The sequence below is a fragment of the Triturus cristatus genome, chromosome 1_1, assembly GCF_964204655.1.
Source record: "Triturus cristatus chromosome 1_1, aTriCri1.1, whole genome shotgun sequence".
In the NCBI taxonomy this organism is placed as follows: domain Eukaryota; kingdom Metazoa; phylum Chordata; class Amphibia; order Caudata; family Salamandridae; genus Triturus; species Triturus cristatus.
In genome coordinates, this window is record NC_140579.1 from 876138258 (window position 1) to 876156086 (window position 17829).

The 17829-nt window shown below is 53.1% G+C and overlaps 1 long non-coding RNA gene across 1 annotated transcript in view; it reads right to left on the reverse strand.

The window, feature by feature from the left end:
• LOC146871227 (uncharacterized) overlaps positions 1-17829 on the reverse strand; it is a 41385-nt gene that overhangs the window by 12518 nt on the left and 11038 nt on the right. Inside the window, exon 2 of the long non-coding RNA XR_014959525.1 lies at positions 396-493. This is a non-coding gene — a long non-coding RNA (uncharacterized LOC146871227). The remainder of the gene's footprint in view (positions 1-395; positions 494-17829) is intronic.

Sequence of the window (17829 nt, forward strand, 5' to 3'; positions counted from 1 at the left end):
CCGAACATATAAATTTAATATGCATACAAACTTAGTTCACTTATTATTTTAGCCATGCAAATGCATTCCCACGTGTATTCTCTTGGTTAATAGGGTTGATTAATTCAATAACACCCCACTCAATTATTCATTAGTATTAGTGTTATTCACGTTAGTATGACTTATAAAAATGGATTGGGTATACTAAATTTTTTTTATTTTACCCGCTCCATCACTATCGCGCGCTCTCCGATGAATCTGTCATTGCGCACAATGTATTGCATATTATATTTCACGCCCCGGTTCATCTTATATCACACTTTTTGGTGCGTAGTTTATACCATACACTATATCTAGTTTTCATTTTCAATCGTGCTCCCAGGACTATGTTCTATATAACAGTGCGTCCACCTAACCTTTTCACGGGCATTACATTTTGCGATGGGGGTTGGAGGGTCAGGGGGTGTTTCTGCCAAGTGAGCCCGGAGTCACAGTCACAAACGTCCTCTTCTTCCTGAATAAAAGTGAGATTATGCTGCATACTTGTTCATATTTTAAGTAGTTCGCACAGACACACATTTTAAAAACAATAAAGTTCCTAATACCCACCTTCTCTGAACAGTTAGCTTGCTGCCCCATCCACTTGTCTGAATCCATGGACTAGCCTCCTCCCTCCTGCCATGCATGGTCTGATGTGCTGACACTGCCCTCCATTTAGCATGATGTACCAGTCCACTCCTCCTGCCCTCCATTGCCCAATTCTATGGCCCATCATTGACCTACTGCTTAGCCTCTGTGCTTAGCTTGCTGCCCCTATTCTCCTTCCCCCTGCCCTCCGATGTCTTTGTGCATGCCCCTGCTCCATCCTTTTTGCCCACCATGTTCCATGGACCTGCCACTCCTATCTACTATGAGTGTTCTGTTGAGCTGCCACTCCCCTCCCACCTGCCTAGCATTGTCAGATGACTGTAACCGGTCCCTGCCACCTACACCCTGCCTGTCCACATGCCATGCCCCTATCCCCTTCCTCCTGTCCTCCATGGTCCATTTTACTGCCACACCCTTCTGCCTCCCTGGTCTGTTGTACTGCAACTGCTTCTCCTGCCTGCCCCGCGCGGTCTGTTGTGAGGCCCCTTCCCCTGAACTCTCTTGTCTGTGCCCAGGTCCTGACCCTCCCTTCTATCCTCCATGGTCCTTTGTGCATGGCCCTGCACCCTCCTTCTTGCCCATCATAGCCATTGTGCTGCCACTAACCCTCCCGCTTGCCATGCATGGTCTTCTGTGCTGCCATGGCCCCTCCCACCTTCCCTGTGTGGTCAGCTAGCTGCCCCTGACCCCCTCCCACCTTCCCTCCATGGTCTGTGTGTATGCCATCACAGTCTCATTGTTGTTCTCCATGGTGTGTCTTGTTTCTAGTGCCCATCCTGCCTGACCTCCATGGTCATCTTGCTGCTCCTGCCATGCCCCCTTGCCCCCAGCCCTCTGTTTCCATGTGCAGACCCCTATTCCCTCCCTCCTGGCTTGTCTGTTCCATTGTAATGCCCCTGAACGGTCCCTCCTGCCCTTTATGGTCTGTTATGCTGCAGCTTTCTCTCCTGTCTGTCCATTATGGTCAGCTAGCTACCATTGCCTCTTTCCCCTCTGTTCTCTGTTGTCCATGTGCATGGTCCTGTCCCCTCCCTATTGCTTTCTATGGATTGTTGTGCTGCACTTCCGTCCCGCATGCCCTGTGTGGTGTACTGTGCTGCTGCAAACCCTGATGCCTGCCCTGTAGGGTCAGTTTGGTGCACCTCTCCATGTGAGCTAGCTACCATTGCCTCTTTCCCCTCTGTTCTCTGTTGTCCATGTGCATGGTCCTGTCCCCTCCCTATTGCTTTCTATGGATTGTTGTGCTGCACTCCCGTCCTGCATGCCATGTGTGGTGTATTGTGCTGCTGCAAACCCTGATGCCTTCCCTGTAGGGTCAGTTTGGTGCACCTCTCCATGTCCCTCCTGTCCTCTGTTATCCGAGTCCATGTCCCTACCCCAATTCCTCCTGCCTACCATTATCCAATGTACCATACTTGCGAACATTTTGAACTTGGTAAGAGGGAGATTTTGAAAAAAAACTGGGGTATTGATTTTCCCCTTTGAGTTACATTGAAAAAGAGGAGATTGTAGACAGGAGACAGATCAAATAAAGCCCATTTGAGCTTAAAAACATTGGACGTTTCCTGGCTGAAACGGGTCTGTTGGCATGTATGGTTGTACTACCACTGCCTCTTCCTTCTGCCCACAATGGTCTTTTATATTGCCACAGCCTCTCTTGCCAGTCCTGTATTGTTGGTTTGTTGCCCCTGCCCCCCTTTCCACTGCCCTCCATAGTCTGTTGTGCTGCCACTGCCCTTCCTGCCTGCCTAGTGTGGTCAAATTGTTGCCTCTGCACTCTCCTACCTGCCTTCAATTTTCAGAGTCCGTGCCCCTGGCCTCTGCCTCTCAACAGTATCCCAATGAACAACTAGATTGCTAACATTCTATATTTATTACAAAAGTGTGGAACGCCTGACGTCATCTTGATGTAATCAAAACTGTAATACCTAGAGCATTTCCTTTAGAAATTACATATATGAGAGGGTCTTATTTGCATCAAAATTATGGTTAGTGCTCTAAAAAACTAAAATGAGGACATATTTTCTGAGTTTTCAAATAGCGACAAAGAACTTTTAAATTATTTGTAATCTTTATGTTTTTTTATCCAGTTGACCACTTGATTAAATGTTGCACCTAGGGGAGAGGATGTGGTGTTACTTCCAGAGCTGCAGACTTTGCAACTGGGGAACCAGGTTGGAGTTTCTGCTTCAGCTCAACATTCTGTGATTCTGGTCAAATCACTTAATCTCCCCAGGTCTACAACCAAAATGAATTTGATCTTGTGTGATGTAACCAATGCTCATGTAAAGCACTCCAATACCTGACAAGTCTGCACTATATAAAACTGCAAATACACAAAAAATAAGTGTTTTGCACACTTCTGTCACTGGGCTACATGTGGGCTACATCTGGGTGATATTTGTGCTGCATTTGAGCTCTTTTGTCTCTGGTGGCCATCTTGGGAGATTTATTTGTTATGCAGTTTCCTAATTTCCTCATTTACTGCAGTCTCCTCAGTAGGAAATGCTTTCAGTTTTTTACTTTGATTCCATCAAGAAGGTTTTCAATTATGTCACACATTTGCCATAAATTCTGAATGTTAGCACTCTAGTTGCTCATTAGATCACTGTAGTAAAGCTACTGCTCACCATGGAAGTCTGCTGCTGGTATTAAAAGTGCATGTTTCGGGGGCGTGGCTTGCTGCCGACGGGAATGGCCGCTCAGTAGCGAAGCTCTGCAGCGCCACTCCCGTATTATCCTGACTATCTGTGCCCCGAGGCCCTGACCCGTGCTGCAAGCGGTGCCGAGTGGTGCTGGGGCTCCCGCCGACCAGACAGTGAAGTTTGGAGCCGATCGGAGGTGGGGCCGCGTAGAGGCTCCGCACTCCGGGAGCTGCACGAGGGCCGGTGCGGAGAACGACACTGCCCTGACAGGCGAGCCGCCTACGAGAGGCCGCGGCTGCGGCCTGGAAAGTCCGGAGAAAAGCGGGCTGAACATCTGAACTTCTGACCCGGTGGAGGCGTGGCCTACGAGATCCTCTGACCTCCCCGACGCCTCGGAGACTACGAGGGCGACGGGAGGTGCTTTGTGGCGCAGGTGGTGTGGCCGAACTACGATCTGCGAGGGAAGGGTTCCGCCTAGGGATCGGAAAGACTGGAGCGGTGGTGATTCGAACACCTGTCCCTAACAGCGGATGTGGGGGGCTGTGTGCCCCTAACCCCCGCGGGCTCGATACTGGCTTGGCAGCGGGGAGCGCGGCCCGGGTAGGCACAGGACCGCGTGAGTCCGCGGCTGTGGCCGAGACTGGTAGGGAAGAGTCGAGTTGAGGCGCGGCGCCTCCAACGATACGGCAGCCCCGCTGGCGGAGCCCTGGAGCCTTCCCAGTCCTGCTGCGATCTTGACGGCGCCGAGGAGTGCTTTGAGGTGCAATCACGGGACAGGAGCGCCGGAGCGCCAGACCAGGCGATATAACAGGTACGCTGCCAGTGCTGGATGTGCCCCAACAAGGGTCAGAAAGGAGTGAGACCGTGGAAGGGCTCGGCCGCAGCTGAGAGGTGGAGTCAGGGGGCTCGGTGCCCTTGTGGATGCAGTGGGGCGGACCGGTGAATGCGGTTGGGTGCTCTGCTGGCCTGAAGCGTACAACTGTGATGCCATAACTGAGAGTCCAGCGGGAGGTGACGAAGCGAGACTAAGGCCCTGTAGCGGCGCGGCCGCTGCGTGGTGGGGGTCCCCCCCCCCTCTGGCGGCCCTACGGCGGCTCTGAAGACAGCAGAGATGAAGGGATCAGCACGCTTGCCCTGGGCGAGGAGGGCTCCCGGCTGGAGAGCGACAGCGCAGCTGGGGAGACTCGGGTGGGCGGTGGCCAAAGGCCCGCCGTAGCCATGTTCCACTGTCGGCTATAGAGACCCAGTGGGGTGTCCCGGTGGCTGGGGTGTAGCCAGTGAAAGCCGACAGGCCGGGTGGCGTTGTCCACCGTAGGCGGCGGGGATTAGCGGCTGCACCTTATAGATGGGAAACTCCCCTTGACAAGTGATTATGCCATCCGGACGGCACGGCAAATCGGCGACACAGACCAAACTTGAGAAATTCACATGGCACCAACCACCCGGCGGTGATCGGGCTGAGACGCCGCCCTCGGACAGTAAGGCAGGCCCGACAAACAAGGACCTTCTGGATGCCATCACTGCAGTCAAGGCCTCCCTTGAAAATCGGATCAACACTGTGGCCACCGGGAGCAGCCTAGCGCGCAACCAAGATGGCCGCGTAGGTGCGAGGCTCCCGAGGACCTCCGCAACCTCCTACGTTTATCCTGTCTTCATCCTGAATCGGTTGAGGGGACTGTGTCGGTGAACTTGAGCCGAGGTGGTACCCGTTTTCCGTTTTTGAATCGGACCCCGGGTGCCGTGATGAGCATCGACTGAAATTTGCGGCCTGCTCCTCTCCTGACTCCGGACTTGAGTTTGGGGGTGATCCAGTGGAGAAGTGAATAACAACGGCGGGACGAGCCTGGCGAGCCGCATACCCCACACTTTCACTTTCGCTTTTGAGTCCCCTTGCCGTCATCGCGAGTGGGATCACGGCGTTTCTTTGTGTGGTGGTTGCCTCGCTGGGGGATCCTGCCTGCCTGCGGGGACCTGCTCCGCCTTCCTGAGGTGACTTCCGGGGTCCTTGGCCTCGATTGCTCGTTCTCCGCTGCATGACTCGTGGGGGTGCGAGATACAAGACGATGGCCACGAAGCAGGATGGAGATCGGCTGAAGGCCAAATCGACCCGGCGTGGCGCCGCACTTCAAGTCAACATTATGGATCGCTACACCCTACCAAAAGGTTCTCCCGGCGGGTCGCATAAGTCTTCCGAGTGCCCTCCGGATGCCCCGGATTTGCCGACGGATCTGACTTTGCAGGACGTCATGGGCGCCATAGCTGAGATGAAGACCTCGGTGGGTCAACAATTCGACACCCTGGCGCACAAACTCGACGCGGTCCTCATCGATGTCAACCTTGTTAGAGCAGATCTATCCAAGACAAATGACCGGGTTGACTCTTTGGCCCATACCGCGTCGGGCCTCACGACTGAGGTGGCGGCCCTCCAGACGGAGGTGCGCCGGCTCCGGCAGGCCAGTGCGCTCACGGATCGGCGACTGGAGGACTCCGAGAGCAGGGCCCGGAGGAATAACGTTCGCATTATCGGAGTGCCTGAGGGACTGGAGGATTCGGCGGCGGATCTCTTTGTGGAGGATCTGATTTCTACTCATCTCCAGCCTCGAGGACTGAGTAAATTCTTTGCGGTGGAAAGGGCCCATAGAGTTCCTGGCGGCAAGCCGAAGGTCGGAGCTCCCCCGCGGCCTCTTATTGCCCGTATCTTCAACTTTCGGGACAGGGATGCGATTTTACAAGCTTCCAGACTGCGGGGGCCGCTTAAGCTGGAGAACATGGAGGTGAACTTTTATCCTGATTTCACGCAGGCGGTCCAGAAGCAGAGACTGAGTTTCATGGGCGTCAAGCGGCGGTTTCGAGATATGAACTTAAAATACGCAATGCTTTTCCCGGCCAGGCTGCGTGTGGAGTCTGATGGTCGCACTCACTTTTTTGACCGTCCTGATTCGGCCGGGGACTGGTTGGACACTTTGTCTGGGGGACATGATCGGGATGGGATGGGGGCAGCGGGAGGAGAGTGCCCACCGGACCGTGTATGAGCTATTGACACTGGGGCTCATTCCTGATGATGCCACTTTTCGGCCAAGCTCAGGGTTTCTTGACTGTTGTATCTCGTTCCCCCTCCATTGGAGGTTGTGTTGTGCCTCGAGGGGGTTCTCTTTCCTCCTCTAGGGGGTCTTTGTAGTTTAGTTCACACAGGGGCGACAGGCACACTGCAAGTTGGGGGGGCTGTCTGGGCTCATGCAGGGGTGCAGGGAGGGGGGAGTTTTGTTTGGGATGTTGGGTTGGGGTTGGGTATTGTTTATTTGTACCACAAGGCAGAAGTATTGTTGTGCTATATCTAAAGTGCTCTCTGGGGGGAGACTGATCGGTTTTGGCTGTGATGGGGGTAGGGGACTGAGACTTCTGTCCTGGAATGTTAATGGACTGGGGGACAGTATAAAACGGGGGGTGGTCCTGCAGTTCTTAAAACGGATTTCACCTGATATTGTATTTCTGCAGGAAACACACCTTATTGGCAATTCCTTTCGTGCCATGAACAGGCGGGGCTATCGCCTTGTAGCCCACTCGGGCTTCACCTCTGGTTCGAGGGGTGTGGGCATTATGGTTAAAACCTCGCTCCCGTTGGAGGTTGATGAGGTGCTCCATGATGATAGGGGACGGTATACGGCTCTAGTGGGTAGATTGGAGGGTAGAGTGATTGTTTTGGTTTCTGTTTATGTCCCGCCGGGGTTGCAGACGACTACTTTCGCGGATTTGGGGCGCCTTCTTCTTGGACTGCCGGAGGGGACTCTAGTGGTTGGGGGGGATTTTAACGCTGTAATTTCCAGAACTGAGGATCGTCACCCACCCAGGGATCTCCCCCGCACCCAAGCTTGGTTGTCTGGCCTCTTGGATACCCTGGGACTGGTGGATTGTTGGCGGCTGAAACACCCTACGCAGGTACAATACACCTTTCATTCCGGGGCTCATGGCAGTCTTTCGAGGCTTGACTATGTTCTGATGCCAGCAGCACAGGCGGGGAGGGTTGGGGAGGTGCGGCATCTAGCTCGGGGTATTTCCGACCACTCCCCGCTCTTGTTGCACTTCGATATTGTCCCGAGGGGGGAGGGGAGGGTGGTCCCGATCAACACCTGGTACCTGCGTAACCCCACAATTCGCGCAGATTTGGTTAAATCCCTTGAGCAATATTTTGGAGATAATGTGGGATCTGTGTCGTCTGCTGTTTCTCTGTGGGAGGCGTTCAAGACGGTAATCCGGGGGGAGGCCCTATCCTTCATTTCCCATTCCAGGAGGCGCGAGCGGGAGGAGGTGACCCGTATCGAATCTGAGATAACTGAGTTGGAGGGTGATCTGGATTGTGGTGTCACAGACGACAAACTGCATGCTCTCAGACTCAAACAAGCGGACTACAAGGCCCTAGTCACAGAGGCGGCCAGGGGCCTGAGTAGAGAGCAACAGGGGCGACTGTATGATGTGGGTGATAAGGCTGGTAAACTGATTGCGTGGCTGGATAAAAAGGAGAGAGCGAGTCGAGTTGTCCCGTCGGTTGAGAGACTGGATGGTGTGTGTGTCACTGAGCCGGAGGAAATTGTTGATTGCTTCGCTGAGTATTTTCGCGGGGTGTATTCCCCGGTATCTTCCCGCCCGGAAGAGGATTCCCATGACCTGCTTAAAGATATTGCGCTGCCTTCCCTTTCGGAGGAGGATAAATTGTTGATGGACGCGGCTCCGACATCTGAGGAGATTGCCCTCGCCATACGTTCGGTCGCCTCTGGCAAGGCCATGGGTCCTAATGGCCTTCCCATCGAATTGTACAAATTGCGGCCGGATACACTGGCTCCGCATCTCCGTGATATGTTCCTCGCAGCCCGTTCGGCGGGTTCCCTCCCGCTGGACCAGCGTCTTGCCACTATTGTGGTTATTCATAAGGAGGGGAGGCCGCGGGATCGGGTCACGTCTTACAGGCCCATTTCGTTGTTGAATGCGGAGCCGAAAATTCTGGCCAAGGTGCTGGCTAATCGGCTGGTCAGCGTGGTGTGCGATCTGATCCATCAGGACCAGTCCGGCTTTATCCCTCATCGCAACACCGCGCTTAACCTGCGGCGTCTGCATAGGGTGCTCGCGAGGGTCCCGTTCATACGTGAGCCAGCCATTTTGGCGTCGTTGGACGCCACTATGGCGTTCGACACGCTCGAGTGGCCGTATATCTGGGCGACGCTGGCGAAGTTTGGGTTTGGCCCGGGATTTATTGGCTGGGTGAAATTGTTGTATTCCGGACCGCTGGCGCAGGTGGTGGTGAATGGTAGAGTATCGGCTCCTTTTGAATTGGGCAGGGGCACGCGGCAGGGCTGCCCGCTGTCGCCGCTCCTCTTTGCGCTCGCCTTGGAGCCCCTGGCGGAGTGGCTGCGGTGGCACCCTTCGATTCGTGGTCTCCGATGGACTCCTGAGTATGAGGATCGCGTCTCCCTTTACGCGGACGATATTCTTTTGTAACTTGCTTCCCCGCGTGAATCGTTGATTGTGTTAGTGGATGTATTGTGTTCATTTGGCCGCAACTCCGGCCTAGTCATCAACTGGGCTAAATCCTGTGTATATGTCCTCTCAGGGGAGGCTCCTATCCTTCCGCGGGGTTGTCCTATCCAGGTTGCTCCGCAGGGATTTAAGTATCTGGGTATCTTTATTACCCTGGACTCTGCGGCCCGATATAAACAGAACCTGCTCCCCCCCCTCCAACGCCTGAAGGAGGATGTGGCGCGTTGGAGGCGCTTGCCGCTCTCGCCACTCGGCCGTGCGGTGCTGTTTAAGATGATGTCGTTGCCACGTTTCTTATATGCTCTACAGAACACGATGGACATCGTCCCGGCTCGCTACTTTCGGGAGGTGGAGGGTCTGCAGCGCCAACTGTTTTGGGATGGGAGGCCGCGTATCGCCCTCGCGAAGCTGACGCTCCCGTGGTATGATGGGGGGGGTGGCCCTCCCAGACATCAAACGGTATTACTGGGCCTCCCAGCTGGCTGCGATAAACCACGGGCTTTATGGGCCCGCCCTTAACCCGGCTTTTGAAATGGACAAATTGTTGTTGCCGGGTGGCGACTACAATCGTGCGCTCTACTCTAGATCGCTCGATGCACGTTTGACGGATCCTACACGGGTCGCGGTACGGGTGTGGCACGCGGCAAACTTGGCGATGGGGTGGAAGGATCGGTTGACCCGGGCGACGCCCTTGTATGCATCAGAGCGATTGGGCTGCTTGTGGACCACGAAAGGCTTTGATAAGTGGGACACGATTGGCATCAGCAGGGTGGGCGATCTCTGGACGAGGGGGGGATTTAAAACGTTTGATGTGCTGCAGACGGAATTCCAGTTGCAGGACAGGGAGTACTTCCGGTATATACAGGTTCGTCACGCGCTGTGTTCTGTATTCCCGGATGTGGCGTCCATCCCGGAGTGCTCCCCTCTGGAAGATAGAGTGCTAGACGGGCATGTACCGGATGGCACTATCTCATTGATTTATAAAAAGCTCATCAACGATCGCTCGGGACTGCTGACTGGCCTTCATGAGGCATGGGTTGCCGATGGATTGGAGCTGGATGACGAGGACTGGGTATCTGCGGTGGCCTCCCCGAAGGAGGTGGCCATACCGGCCCGCCTTCGTTTCGTCCAGCTCAAAATACTCCACAGGGTATACGTTACGGGGCCGGGTCTGATGCGTATGGGATATGCCGTGGATGGGATGTGTAAGCGTGGGTGTGGTTTGTTAGGGACCTTCTTCCATACTCTGTGGGAATGCCCGGAGGTGGCGCGATTCTGGCGTGGTGTACATGCGGTGTTGCAAGCGGTCACGCATGTGACGCTGTTTCCCGAGGCTAGGAGATGTCTGTTGAATGTGTGGGAACCGACTGATTACACGGTGCCGCAAACGTGGTGGGTGACACTGGGATATATGGTGGCCAAGCGTGACATAGCACAATTGTGGGGCTCCCAGAGGTCACCAACGGTTTCGGTATGGAAGGACAACATGGATTGGTGTATGTTTCGGGAGAAGGTAGTGTATGTGGCGAGAGGTAAGCCTGGGAAATGGGTGAAAGTGTGGGGCCCCTGGAACTCCTATCGTGGCGGGATTTGTACCCCGCCACTGACGCCTGACTTGGCAGCGGCCCAGTCTCCCTAGTCTGCTTGTTACCTTGATTCTGTGTCATCATGCCCACTTTGTTTCTGTCCCGGCCCGTCCCCCCCCTATTCCTGTGGATCGGTAGGGTCCTCCCGAGGGGAGCACATAATGCTGCTTAGACTTTTGCTGCCTTGTGGGTTTGTTTGTAGTTTTTCATTAAAAAATGGAACCGCCATTTGGGGGGTCTGGACGGTGTGGCCGCAAACGCTTCCTTCGACTCCGGGGACCTTTACCACTTGCCGCTTGTGTTTTATAACTGTGTTTTATGATCCCACTGTTTGCTAGCGGCCGGCCTGAAGGTTGTAGGCCCATACTTGTATATCTATTGCATTCTGTAATAAAGGTTTCAAAAAAAACAAAAAACAAAAACACTGTGGCCACCGAAGTGGGTCTGATCCGGGAGGATGTAAAAAAGATCGCCGAACGCGTGGGGGCTGTTGAAAGTGTCACAAAGGAGCTGTCAGGTGACACAGGCCTCCTGAAACGCGAAGTTGCTGACCTGTGGGCTTCCCATGAGACACTTGCCCGGCAACTAGACGACTATGAAGGCAGGATGCGCCGGAATAATGTCCAAATTATTGGCGTTCCGGAACGGGCAGAGGGACAAGCAATGGACCTCTTTGTCGAAGACTTGGTCCTCACGCACCTACAGCCCCGGGGGCTCTCCAAGTGCTTCTCCATTGAAAGAGCCCATCGAGTGCCGGGGGGTCGCCCCAGGCCGGGGGCCCCTCCTCGTCCAATCCTTGCCCGGGTGTTTAACTTCCGGGACCGAGACATTATACTTCAAACGGCGAGAGCGGCTCCACCCGTCACTGAGGAGAACAGCAGAATCACGTTTTTCCCGGACTTTACCCTCAGAGTCCAGAAACAAAGACGTAGCTTCCTGGAGGTGAAAAAAGCTCTCCACGACCAGGGTGTCAAGTACGCAATGATGTTTCCGGCCAAACTGCGGGTGGAGGCAAATGGCAAATCGTGATTCTTTATGGGCCCGGAGGACGCCTGGGACTAGCTGGAGGGCTGGCGCACTGTGGACAAACGAAAGAATAAAGGGCCGTCGGCGGCGGATGCGGCTGAGGATTGGCGTCAACGCAGGCGCTCTCCTTCATGTTCGGACTCTGGGGCCCCGGGCCCTTCGGAGGAACCCTAACTGTAGAAACTGGTAAGATGGTATAGGGGCTAGCATGGTCACTCCCGGAACTCCCCAGCTGATTCCAGGAGGCAGATTACTATCCTCGAGCGGGTATGCTGCTCAGAAGGGAAGTGACATGGGAGGGGGGCAAATGTATTAATGTGTTACGCTGCCACTGGGATCCTCCATGGTAGCTAGATGGGAACGATAGCCAAGCCTCCACGCACATAGCAAGACTTTCCTGAACTATATACTTGCCGGGCTGAACTGCTTTCTAACCCGTGACGAGAGGGTCTCACCCCGACATGTTGGGACTGGCTTGGTGGGGACCCGGCAACCCTGCGGTGCTGAAACAGACTCCTCGGCCCTGGCGGGAATAGGGTTGGGGGAGGGGGACGGATCTTATGAGATGTTAGTTGCTATGATGGGAGTGGGGCAGCGCACGTCACCTCAAAGTGGTTAAGGGGGGCGACAGGCACTCTGCATGTTGGGGGAGGCGGGCGGTTCTAGTCCCGTTTCGCAGGGAGGCAGGGAGGGGGGGTTTGTTCATGGGTACTGCATGTTTTGATTCAGTTTGTTGGGGGGTGGTTTCTTATTGTGTTTTGGCAGCAGTCCAGCAAGGCATTCTCAGTAGATATATGACACGAGGTATTCACTTACAGGCTCCTGGTCTCCTCTTTTTAGTATTCAGGAAGGGCACGGTGGCGGTTGATTCTGTCTTTGGGGGGGAGGACTACAGACCCCTCTGCAACGGTTACTCCGACCATTTATACATGCTGCTATTGTGATCTTGTGACTATGGCTCAAAGACTTTATCTCATGACGTGGAACGTCAATGGGCTGGGCGACAAAATTAAACGGGGAATAGTGCAACACTATATTCATCGGCACCGCGTAGATGTGGTGTTGCTACAAGAAACACATCTTATGGGTAACTCCTGTCAGGCCCTGGACCGGAAGGGGTATTGTATGTTAGCACACGCGGGCTTTACTTCGGGATCCAGGGGGGTGGGGATCCTCATGCGGAAGGGCTGCCCCTATGTGATTCACTCTACCCATACTGAGCCTCAGGGCAGGTACGTTGCTTGCTCCGGCAGCTAGGAGGGGAAGATCCTCAACCTGCTCGCAGTATATGCGCCGCCGGGCCTTCAGAGACAGACGCTAGTAGATGTAGGGACACTCTTAATGACCTTGCCGGAGGGAGCCATAGTTTTGGGCGGTGACTTTAACTTGACGATGGACGGGAACATAGATCGCTCTCCTCCCCGACGGGACGATCCGCGGGGCTCGCAACTGCGCAATTTTGTGGATGCGTTCGGTCTGGTCGACGTCTGGCGATGGTCACACCCTGGAGATATGTGCTATACTTTCCAATCTGGGGTACACGGCAGTCACTCATGGCTTGACTACCTGTTCACACAGGCGCAACATATCCAACACTTCAGCGACGCCTCGACCCTAGCGCGGGGGATTTCCGACCACTCCCCGGTAAGATCTTACTTTGGCGCTAATATGGAACGCCAAACTGGTCCCATCCGGATTCAGCCCTGGTTGCTGAAAATTCCGCACGTTAGGGACTCCCTGAGGCAAGATACGAATCATTATTTTACGGAAAACACGGGGTCGGTGGCGTCGGCGATAACATTGTGGGGCACTTACGGGGCAGTTATCAAGAGGCAGGCGTTGTCGCTGCTTGTGGGACATAGGACGGAGCGTAGGCGACGGGTTAGTGAGTTGGAGGCGGAGATACTACAACTCGAACTGGGGGCCTCACACGGCCCTACCAACGAGACCCAACACCTGCTTGAGGTTAAGAGACAGGACGATAAGCAACTGCTCCTTGAGGAGGCCAGCCGACGCGCTCTCGCTACTCGGCATAGAATTTATGAGCTAGGGGAGCACACTGGTAAGTTGCTGGCATGGCTGGAGCGTAAGGAAGTGGCTGCGCGGTGGGTGGGTGCGATCAAGGGGCCGGACGGAGTGCTGATCACGGACCCTCAAAACATTGCTGAAACGTTTGCACAGTACTATGAGCGGATATATACTCCGCCACAGAACTCCCAGGAGCATAGAGCGACGGACCTCCTTGCCACAATTGAAATGCCATCTGTCTCCCAGCAAGATAAGGAAGCTCTGGAGGCTGATATCACAACTTTGGAGATTCAAACCGCCATCCGAGATATCCGTTCCGGAAAGGCCATGGGCCCCAACGGAATACCGATAGAATTCATGAAATCTATGGCTCTGACCCTGGCACCACACCTACTGAACTTATACAATGAGTGCTATGAAACTGGCGCCCTCCCAGCCAATATCCGTACCACTACCATAGTGGTCATCCGCAAGCCCGGAAAACCGGCGGATGAGTGTGCATCGTACCGACCCATTTCCATAATCACAGTAGAAGCCAAAATCCTGGCAAAGTTATTGGCCAATCGGCTACTCCCCTATCTCACGGCCTTAATCCACCCGGACCAGTCGGGTTTCATGCCAGGCCGCAATACGGCACGTAATTTGCTCCGTGTCCACGAGGCACTGGGCCGTACTGCCACGCTCCAAGAGGAAGCGCTATTACTCGCGCTTGATGCCAAAATGGCGTTCGACACAGTGGCATGGAACTATCTCTTTGCGGTCTTGGCCCGGGTGGGGCTGGGCCCCCGACTGCTGGGGTGGATCCGACTGCTATATAGCTTACCCATGGCTCATGTGTCAGTTAACAACCGCCGTTCGAATTCCTTCCCCCTCGGCCGTGGCACGCGCCAGGGTTGTCCACTGTCGCCGCTTCTTTTTGCTCTGGCACTTGAGCCACTTGCGGTCTGGATCCGAGGTGACCCAGAGATCAGGGGCCTTAAGTGGCCAGCAGTTCATGAAGACCGTATCTCTTTATATGCGGACGACATTTTTTTTGTACCTGGCCTCCCCGGCGCACTCGATCCGTCGGGTACTGCATATTTTTCATATCTTCGGGGCCCACTCTGGGTACCAGATTAACTGGTCCAAGTCCCAGATGTATCCCCTTTGGGGCGATCCGCCGCACAGCCCTCGGGGATATGGTATTCCAGTGGCAGTGCACGGCTTCCAATATCTCGGCATCTTCATAACATTGGACGCATCCCGGTTCTATGAGCGTAACCTAGTATGCCCGTTGCAGCGGTTCCGATCCGACGTGGTCCATTGGAAGACATTGCCCCTTACACTCCTGGGACGGGCGGCACTTTTTAAGATGCTAGCTCGCCCCCGTTTTCTATACGCCCTTCAGAATACGCCCATTCCGATTCCAGAAGCCTATTTTCTGAAGATTGAGGCGACACTGCGTGGACTGTTGTGGGACGCCGCGTATCGCGATGCAAAAACTGACTATGGGCTGGTACGACGGTGGGATAGGGCTACCAGATTTACGTCTCTATTACCAAGCAGCACAGCTGATTGCAATCAGCCAGTGGGTATTCAGGTCTCATGATGACCCTAGCTTCCGAACTGACCGCTGGCTCATGGGGACGGGAGGATACCACAGGGCACTGTACTCCGACCCCAAAAAATTGGGCTTGACGGGCCCTACGGCCCGAACGGTGGAAATCTGGCACCGGCTGCAGCGACGCATGGGGTGGGCTGGGCGGTTGACTAAGGCCACCCCTCTCTGGGAACCTGACTGTCTGGGACGCCTGAGCACTTGCGCGGGTTTCGATAAGTGGGACCTGATTGGCATCTCTACGGTGGGGGATGTTTGGGTCAAGGGCAGGATGGCGTCCTTCATGGAGCTTCAACTTAAATACCAGCTCGCGCCCTCAGAACAGTACCGCTACTTACAAATCAGACATGCTATCGACAGCGCTCTGCCTACGGGGACGCCCCTTCCAAACTACTCCCCCTTGGAAGACAGACTGATGCTAGATCCAATGGACCGCAGGGCTATCTCCCTAAGATACAAGAAATTAATTAATAATCGCGCTGATACAATGCAGAAAAAACGTGCCAGGTGGGAGACAGAGGTGGGGGAGATGGCTGACGAAGACTGGAGGGATGCGCTAGCTTCCCCTAGGGAAGTGGCAATACCTATGCGGCTTCGCCTGGTTCAGCTCAAAGTACTGCACCGTGTATATTTTGATGCAACCCTGCTGTGTAAATTGGGAAGGCGCCCAGACGAACTCTGCCTGCGTAACTGTCACCAGATAGGTACATTCATACATATCCTATGGGCTTGCCCCCTGGTACAACGTTATTGGACAGCAGTCACCAGACAGATGGCGAGGTCCATAGGTAAATCAGTCGCCCCCTCTCCCCAGCTCTGTGTGGGAAGCTACGGACCTCACCCAAGCGGAACAGGAGTGGGCTGCGTTGGGTTGGGCCATCGCTAAAAGGAACATTGCCCAGAAGTTGGGGGTGGCCGCCGTGCCGCAGCTGCGTGTCTGGGCCAGAGATATGGATTTAGCTATGGTGGTGGAGAAAACGTCTATAAGGGTCGAGGCTGCCCTAGGAAGTGGGACCACAAGTGGGGGCGTTGGAATAAATATCGGGGAGACATCTGTATTTCTCCTACTGTGGAGCTGCGACGGCAGAGACAGGCTATCCTGGACACACAGGGGGCAAGTGCGGTGACCTGAATACTCAAAACCACCTAGCTAAGATCGGGCGGGGTGGAGCCCAGGGGTCCTTAAATGTACAGTAATCCACCTTGTACTGTTTCAATGCCCGAATGGTATTGGCGCCGATTGCTATTGATACACTGCCTGTTGTCACCGATGCCCATACACTGTATTCCGCTTGTACAGGTGCCTATTAAGTGTCATGACTGCTGCTTTGTTGTGCTTTTGACTTCAATAAAATGTTATTAAAAAAAAAAAAGTGCATGTTTCAGTCTGCATATCAGAATTAATTAATGAAATAGAAGAGGATTTGAGAAGTCACTCAAAATGTGCCGTAATTTTTCTTTCTTCAGCACTAATCATAATTTCTATGGCAAAATGAACCCCCTCATTGTGTTCCTTTTTAAATTAAATGTTTTAAGTGTTACCAGTTTATTCCAATCAAGATGGATTCAGGTGTGCCATACTTTTGTCATAAGTAAGACAGTAAACGCTCTAGTTGTTCTTAAGAACACTCTGGGACATTCTGTCATTGGGCTATACTTGGGCTACATCTGTGTGATGTTTGGGCTACATTTGGGCTCTTTTGTCTCTGGTGGCCATCTTGGGAGATTTATTTGTTATGAAGTTTCCTAATTTCCTCATTTACTGCCGTCTACTCAGTAGGAAATACTTTCAGTTATTTATTTTGGTTCCATCAAGAAGGCATTCAGATGTGTCACACATTTGCCATAAATTCTGAATGTTAGCACTCTAGTTGCTCATTAGATCACTGTAGTAAAGCTACTGCTCACCAGGGAAGTCTGCTGCTGGTATTCAAAGTGCATGTTTCAGTCTGCATGTCAGAATTATTTTAATGAAATAGAATAGGATTTGAGAAGTCAAAATGTGCCCTAATTTTTCTTTCTGCAGCACTAATCATAATTTCTATGGCAAAATGAACCCCCTCATTTTGTTCCTTTGTAAATCAAATGTTTTAAGTGTTACCACTTTATTCCAATCAAGATGGCTTCAGGTATGCCATACTTTTGTCATAAGTAAGACTGTTAGCGCTCTAGTTGTTCGTTAGAACACTCTGGGACATTCTGTCATTGGGCTATACTTGGGCTACATCTGGGTGATATTTGGGCTACATATGGGCTCTTTTGTCTCTGGTGGCCATTTTGGGAGACTTATTTGTTAAGAAGTTTCCTAATTTCCTCATTTAATACGGTCTCCTCAGTAGGAAATACTTTCAGTTTTTTACTTTGATTCCATCAAGTAGGCATTCAGATGTGTCACACATTTGCCATAAATTCAGAATGTTAGCACTCTAGTTGCTTATTAGATCACTGTAGTAAAGCTACTGCTCACCAGGGAAGTCTGCTGCTGGTATTGAAAGTGCATGTTTCAGTCTACATGTCAGAATTTTTTAATGAAATAGAAGAGGATTTGAGAAGTCACTCAAAATGTGCCCTAATTTTTCTTTCTGCAGCACTAATCATACTTTCTATGGCAAAATGAACCCCCCTCATTTTGTTCCTTTTTAAATTAAATGTTTTAAGAGTTACCACTTTATTCCAATCAAGATGGCTTCTGGTGTGCAATACGTTTGTCACAAGTAGGACTGTTAGCGCGCTAGTTGTTCTTTAGAACACTCTGGGAAGCTGCAGTAGAACACAAAGGAATCAACTGACA